This window comes from Oratosquilla oratoria, chromosome 35 (assembly GCF_046742065.1).
Source record: "Oratosquilla oratoria isolate Oo_2021 chromosome 35, ASM4674206v1, whole genome shotgun sequence".
Taxonomy (NCBI): Eukaryota; Metazoa; Arthropoda; class Malacostraca; order Stomatopoda; family Squillidae; genus Oratosquilla; species Oratosquilla oratoria.
In genome coordinates, this window is record NC_134811.1 from 22,218,994 (window position 1) to 22,227,293 (window position 8,300).

The window sequence follows — 8,300 nt, forward strand, 5'->3', positions numbered from 1 at the left end:
TTTACATTAAAGAAGGTGAACATATAGGAGGAATAGGAGGAATATTTATGTATTAGCATACTTGAATTTGTAGATGGTTCCACAGTTGAATGAATAGCCTTTCTTTGGTGGAATAAGATATGTAAAGGATGCCATAGCAATGCATAACTTGGTGCTTCACTGCATGAAAAGAAAAAGAATAAATTAAGTAATACATTTAGTTAAATTGAAATGCCTGAAGCCGGTGTTATTCATGAAGGCATGAAAATAATAATGACATAAAGAATAATAATTAAAAAAATAAATGTTTTAGTTTATTAAAAGCGGTTGGATTAGTTTGTACATCGTTTTATTTCTGAAAATAATTGCAAGAACTATTGGTTCTGTGATTAGCAATGAAGTCATTTTTCTTCACTATGATGTTCCTGCGTTGATTGGTATTTGTTTTAGTTTCCTACGCAGAGGGAGAGCAAACTTGACCCCTTTCGTATCGGCCAGCATATGTTCTTTCATTATCCATCGCCTGACGATTTCATTCATTTCCATTGTACTCTATCGCTATCGAGGGAGTTGTAATTTGCCTTGAATAGCCTTTTCCCAACGGGCTGATATTTCTCCTTTTATTATAGCTACCACCATTTTTTTTTTTTTTTTTTTAATCCGTTGGGAGCGAAGGGGTCATGATTCTTTACAAAGGATTACAAAGGCAAAGCATGCCGACAGGAGACCTTTTGATCCATATCTAGGTCGGATGCAAAAAAAAAAAAAAAAAAAAAAAATAAAAAAAAAAATAAAAAAAAAAAAAAAAAATATTAATAATAAATTAAAACTATAACAATGTAAATAACAATTAAAATACATAAATAAATGCATTGGTATAGTTGAATAACAAACAAACAGGTAAATAGTAAATGATAATAAATTGACATATAACTAATAATAAATGAAAATCAGACAGACAAATTATAACAAAACAAAAACAAATAATATAACATAAATTATAATAATTACAGCATCTTACTTAGGTATTTATCTAAATGATTCTTAAAGCTTCGAACTGAACTACATTGCACTACCTGTGCAGGAAGTTTATTCCATTCATTAACTACACGGTTGGCAAAGTTGTTTCTACCTACTTCCAAATTGAATCTATTTCCGGACAGTTTGAGACCATTGTTTCTTGTCTGATTCTCATTCAATGTGAAAATTTGGTCACTTTTGATGTTGTTGTGCTTAAGTCGATTTTCGTATGATTTATTTTTGATATTTGGAATCAGTTTTGTGGCTCGCCGTTGTACTTTTTCCAGTCTGTCAATGTCTTTAATGAGATTCGGTGACCATACGGAAACAGCATATTCCAAATGTGGACGAACTAACGATTTATATAGCTTGTTAATTAGCGATGGACTTTTGAAATCAAAAGATCGCGCAATCAATCCCAGAATCTTATTTGCTTTCTCAGAGGCTGAAATACACTGCTTGGATGATTTGAGGTCGTTACTGATAATTACGCCGAGATCTTTTTCACTATCCACTTTTGTTAACGAATTTCCAAATAACTTGTAATCGTACTTGCTGTTATTTTTACCTATGTGCATTACCTTGCATTTACTTGTGTTAAATTTCATTAGCCACTTTTCAGACCATTGCTGTAATTTATCTAAATCTTCTTGAATATCTAATTGGTTTGAGTGATCATTTGCCACTCCGCACAGTTTTGTATCATCAGCAAATTTGGAAACAGTAGATTTTAGTCCATGGTCTATATCATTTATATATACTATGAATAGAAGTGGCCCAAGAACGGAACCCTGAGGAACTCCACTTGCAACACTTTTCCATCCAGAAGTTTTTTCCATTTAAAACAACTCTCTGTTTTCGACCTTTCAACCAATTACTAGTCCAACCTAATAGGCTACCACTTATTCCATGCAAAGCTAATTTAGTAAGTAGTCTTTCGTGTGGGACGGTATCAAAAGCTTTTGCAAAGTCTAGATATATTAAATCTATATTGTTTCTTTTGTCATAATTCGAGACAACTGTGTTGTAGAATTCGAGTGAGTTAGTCACGCAAGAACGTTTCCGTCTGAAACCATGTTGGCTATCATTTATCAAACGGTTACTTTCTAAATGATATTCGATAGCATCTCTGATGATAGTTTCCATTATTTTTCCTACGATCGAAGTCAAACTAATAGGCCTATAGTTATTTGGTTTCTTTTTGTCACCTTTTTTGAATATGGGAGTAACGTTAGCTAGCTTCCATTCTGTTGGGACATCTCCGGATATGATGGATTTCTTGAAAATAATTTCTAATGGAACAACAATCTCATTTTTCATTTCCTTTAAGATTCTTGGATGCCAACCGTCAGGCCCTGGTGTTTTATTAACTTTGAGTTTGTCTATACACCTTTTAATTGTTTCTTTTGTTATATTTACCGTAGTGAGTAAGTTTACCCCAGACTTTTCACAGGTTTCAGTTTGGAATTCACTTTGAGGTGTTTCGTTTACGAATACCGAGCTAAAATAATTGTTTAAGAGATTACACATTCCTTCATTTGAATATTCAAGTTGACCGTCAGCAGATAATAGTGGACCAATGTGATTCCTAACAACCTTTTTATCTCTAATGTAACTATAGAATTCTTTGGGATTCTCTTTGGATTTCTCAGCGATGTTCATTTCGTATTGTCGTTTTCTTTTTCTTATTGTCTTTTTTAAATCTCTCTGATTTTTGTTTTCCATTTAATTCAAGAGTTTTCTCACATTTTGAATTTATCTATTTACCTTACTCATTTATTTTGTCTAATTATTCGTTATTTATTATATTTAATTCTCACTTTACAAAAGGAAGTAGGAAAACTCCTCCGCTGTTTCAATTCTTTGATGTCCTTTATTCATTTCTTGTCTGTCCGTACGCGTGCGATTTACTTTATTATTATTTATAATTTCTGTTTATTTAGTTCGTCTTTTTATTTATTCATTTATCCATGCCTGATTGTAATATTCTGCAACAGAAAGAAAAAATTAGGTCTTTAAGAGTTTATTCTCTTTGATTTTATTTATCAATTTATTCTCACTTGACACACTGCGTAGGAGTGGAATGATTTTTATTTATTGATTTATCAATATACTCTTATATTTGTGTTGTTTTTACATCTGCCACATTTTAAGATGTATGAAGAAATGATTACTTGAAACTTTTCCTCTAGTTGAAGTGATCAGCCAACCTCAGTATTAGGAGTTAAGAAGTTGTGTCTAAGCCCGGTAGAAAAAAATAAAAAAATAAAATAAAATAAAACAATAAAATAAAATAAAATAAATCAACCGACGGCAGCTTGAATAGACCTCTGAATGGATCTCCGCAATCGAAGTCTTGATTTTATGGTAAAATGCATTGCATCGATAAAGTTTGTGGGTGGATTTGCATATAGATGGGCTTGTAAAATGACTACCGATGATCTCAAACTTGGAAAACCATGGCTCGTACAAACTTGGAATTATGTAGAGACTAGGATGATATTCACTAGGATTACTAGAATATATTAGTGACCCTCATTTATTCTGGAAGATAAATTAGTAAGTTCTTGGAGAGTTGCTTAAGTGTTATGGTGCCCTTAATTTGACCTAGCAGTCAAATTAGGAAGGGTAATGATCAGATTATAAGAATGTAACGGTGACACTAATCTGGAGGTGAATATGAGAATTTCATTCCAGGTTTCCATAATGTTATGGGTCCTCTAATTTGTTGTGGAAATAGTAGGGTCATATATAGTTACTAGAAAATTCTGTTGAATGTGTTTCATTTAAATCGAATAGTCAGGGCTCATGTGGATACTTAGGCGTGGTGGTGCTTGAGTGAGGCCATGATCCGTGGGTTAAACGAGGTGTTATCAGCAGTTTGTTCAGTAAGATATTCTTCTCTCTGACTGGAAAAGGGTCACTCCTTTGTCTGGAAGAAGAAAAGGGAGCGGGAGAATTCCAACAGTTACCCCCGGATTACATTGCTCATCCTACCTGGCAAAGTGCTCGTCTATCAGCAGATGAGTTTGCTTTCATCTACTGAAGTTTCAGATTTTTGAGGTGTCTGGGTTCACGCCCTGTAAGTCAGCAACTAATCAAATGTTAGCACTTTGCGTTCTTGTGGATCCCCGACTTCAGTTTCAACAGAGGTTGCTTCCAGTTTACGTTGGTCTCAAGACGACGTTCGATGTGGTGCATCGTGGGGTGCTCTGGGATTATCTGCGAACCCTTAAGATTCCTGCTAGGATTATTAACCTGGTGCCTGGTCTGTACTTTGGGATAGAGAATGGTGTGAAGTACGGAGATGTGTCCGACTTCAGTTATGTTAATTTCAAAGGTAAGACAGGGATGTGCCCTCGCCCCGACATTTTTTCAACACCTGATTGGGTTGGGAATTGGGCAGAGTAGTTGATTAAAACAATTGCGGTGCATCCACTAACAACATTAAGATCATCGACTTTGTCTTTGCTGAGGATATTGTATTTCTTGCGGATACTTTGAAGGTCATAGCTGCAGGTCTCGAGTTAATGTACAAAGGCAAGACCATTGGGACTCCAGAACTCCTGGACTCTTGGACCAAGATATGGATTGTTGGTGTTGAGGAGGTTACTGGTCGATATTGTTTGGTTTGTTCATCCATGTGGCGAAGACATGGAGTTCTTGGAAGACTTCACATACCTTGGTAGTGTACAGTATACGAATGGTGTGTGATGTTAGGAAATGCTATGAAAGTTTTGCATTGTCATTGGTGTTATTGACTCGGAGTATATGAATATATTGATATTTATGCAAGACTACGATCCAAATATTTAAATCGTTTGTGCTGTCTCTGTATTGCTGTGAAACATGAACAGTGAATGTTGACTTGAAGAGGTGTCTCAATGACTTTGGTACCAGTATTGCTGGTATGACTTTGCATCAAGCCAGCGATTGTTACATGAGAATCAATCAAGAGTTGTTACGAACATAATTCGTGAATCTTAACTTCGATTACATGGGCATGTGGCACGCTTTCCTTATGTTCATCCCACCCACAAGTTGATCATCACAAGAGACAACCCTCGAAGAACGAGACGAAGAGGTCTCCCACAAATGTCGTGGCTAAAACAAGTCGATCCATCCTGTCGAGATTTGTTTGGGATTGGAAGAGCGTCAGTGTGTGAGTGGTGCGACGCGCCTCCAGGGGTGAATTTGGTTAGAATTTTTTAAGAATTGCTGCATTGCCCCGAGATCAGTGGCATATGAAACGGTGAATAGAGGCTCGGGTTGAAATAGCAAGAAGTTTGTTTTCAAGAAAGATGCATTTGCTGAATCAACATACGACAATACGTGGCCTGTTCCCGAGGGGGGGGGGGGGGTGAGCTCCAAATTAAAATTTGAAACGCGAACCTTTTTTAAATGCAAGTCAAAGAAAAAAGGACAAAAATAACAGGATTTTGTCATATTTCCGAAAGAGAATATGCTCGTTACATAAATTAAACACGGAGATATTACGTTTCCTCCCCTAAAGGTAGGATGTGGTCGGGAAACGAATTGAGAAAGGTAGGTGGTGAAGAACGAAATAAAAATGGCTGGGAAGTCGTCCAATCTGGATTAATTTGGTTAGAATTCTCTTTGTTCTCATTTGTTTCTCTTTGTGGTATTCTCCAGCCTCCAGAGAGACAATTTATTCTGGAGAAGGTCCTCAAGAGAAACACGGCCTTTTCAGTGCAATTTTCACCCCCATCCTCTCCCTTATCTCGCCTTTCATCTGATTGAAGTCGTCGGACGAGAGCCAGAGTCAAATAAAGAAAGTGCGGCACTTTATCAACACGGTGATTTTTTTTTTTTCTTTTCTTACGCTGACACCAGCTGGAAGCTAGATTCAGGACAAAAAAGGATCTTCAGTTGATCAGGACTCGTTTGTGTCTCAAGGTCAGCTTTCAGAGGTCAGTCACGTGCTAGATAGTGTAATGGCGTGCTTTCTAGGAAGACGTGTTCTGTATACTAGACTAGAATTCAGAGCGATACGTTAAGGTGGGGAGCCAGTTCCTTTCTACATCTGAACTGAATAAAATTGGATGTTGTTTTTCTGAATAAAATTCTGAAAGTGTACGACTCCGCAAAATGGTTTTACCTCTTCAGCGTAATGACATACTTTACTGGTTTTGTTTTCCTGAGGTCAAAACATACCAGCTGATGGAAGGGGCCTCAGAGTTCAAGAGAATGTTTTGACCATAGGCTAATATATATATATATATATATATATATATATATATATATATATATATAATATATGAGAGAGATTGTGGGTGGGGAAGGGCAACCGACGATGTGTTCGCAATAGAGTTTATGGCCCTAACGTTGCGACCACCTTGGTCTTCTTCAGAGGACTACCAAGTTGGTCGCAACGTTAGGGCAATAAACTCTATTCCTAACACATCTTCGTTTGCCCTTCCCCACCCACATTCTCTCTCATTTGTCTGAAATAATCTTAAATATATATATATATATATATATATCAATAGCATTGTTGGGTTGAATGGAAACTTTGACAGTATTCTTTCCCCCCTCGCCCCGATTGAATAAAATCACTTGACGGTGGTCATAATAAAATATGAATTGTTCTAATAGGATGAATTGGAATAGGTTAGACTCTTAATCTTATTAATAGTTTAATAGGACAATTTGCCCATCCAACTTTGAGTACTTTAAAGACAATAGTCTGGTAGCCGCTAAACGATTTGATTTGATTATGTAAGAGTTGGGGGCCCGTTTTGGTCGAAATTGGTTTTCCGATCTATAGAAAATCCAATTCCCCTCCCCCTCCCTTCCGCTCTCCTCCTTCCCCGACCCGAATCTAACGCCTCAGTCCAATAAATTGGTCTGTAGAACACCAGAACGAATAATGTCAAGGAAGTTCCTCGCCTGGCGGGGATTAGATAACTGCACCAATGTAATTGTTTCTGCGATTGGTTTCTGCTTGCAAGATTGGTTCATTGCAGAGCGTTACTAACAGAAGGAGATTGCTTCGTTGGAAGTGGGTTTGGTGCAAGAAGTGCTTCCATGCTAACGGCTGCTTGGTGGTGCGTTGCAAATCGTTGGTGGAAGAAGGGCTTTTTGCAAGGAATCTGTGGAAGAAATGCTTCATTGCAAGGTGTCTTTGGTAAAGATGTAGCATTCCAAATAGGGTGGTGGAAGAAGTTCTTCATTGCAAAGGATATGTGGAAGAAATTCATCATCGCAAGGGTTGTAGGCAAGGATACATCACCGCAAAGAGCTGTTGGCAGAAATACTCTTCAATGACTAGAAATCTCCCTCGGGAATGGACGCTTCGTAGAAACATTTCTTTACTGAATCATATGCACAGAAGCAATTCATTGCAGAGTGTTGTTGGAAGAAATCCTTTGAAAATGGTATGTTGTATAGAATGCACTCGTAACCAAATAATAAAGATTTAATTCTCTTTAGTCTTCAACCAGGTTTGCTTCTAAGAAAATATACTACATATATACACTGTGGTTGCGTATGTGTGTGTGTATGGTGTGTGTGTGTGTGTGTGTGTGTGTGTGTGTGTGTGTGTGTGTGTGTGTGTGTGTGTGTGTGTGTGTGTGTGTGTGTGTGTGTGTCTGCATGTGTGTGTGTCTGCATGTGTGTGTGTGCATGTGTGTGTGTATTTACCCTGCTGTATTTACCTACTAAGTATTTCAGCGGCTTTGACCCATCGTTTTTCGCTCATATTTCCGAAATAATCATTCACATCAGCATGGTATATTAGCACAGCCTAATTCACACCCTGCCATAATTTTTGACGTTATAGTGCATTCACAAGTGTATCTAATTACGGTGTTTACTCTTGATATTAAGTGTGTCGTAGCCGACACCCGTGAAGTAAATCAAACAAGTGAATTTGGGATACACGAGGTAGTTTGTGATGACGTCACGACTTCACCTGTTCGATTTACTTCACGGGTGTCGGCTACGACACACTTAATATCAAGAGTAAACGCCGTAATTAAATACACTTGTGAATGCACTATAACGTCAAAAATTATGGCAGGGTGTGAATTAGGCTGTGCTAATATATCATGCTGATGTGAATGGTTATTTCGGAAATATGAGCGAAAAACGATGGGTCAAAGCCGCTGAAATACTTAGTAGTTGTATTTTACGGGACGAGAGCTATGCTCGCAGTGACACGTTCTCGTATCTCTCCGCATCCAGTTTATTCTTAAAATCTTGTATAGTTTTGGCACTCACGGTTTCTCCGTTCAGTTTGTCCAAGACATCAATCATTCTATGTGGAAAGCTATTCTTTT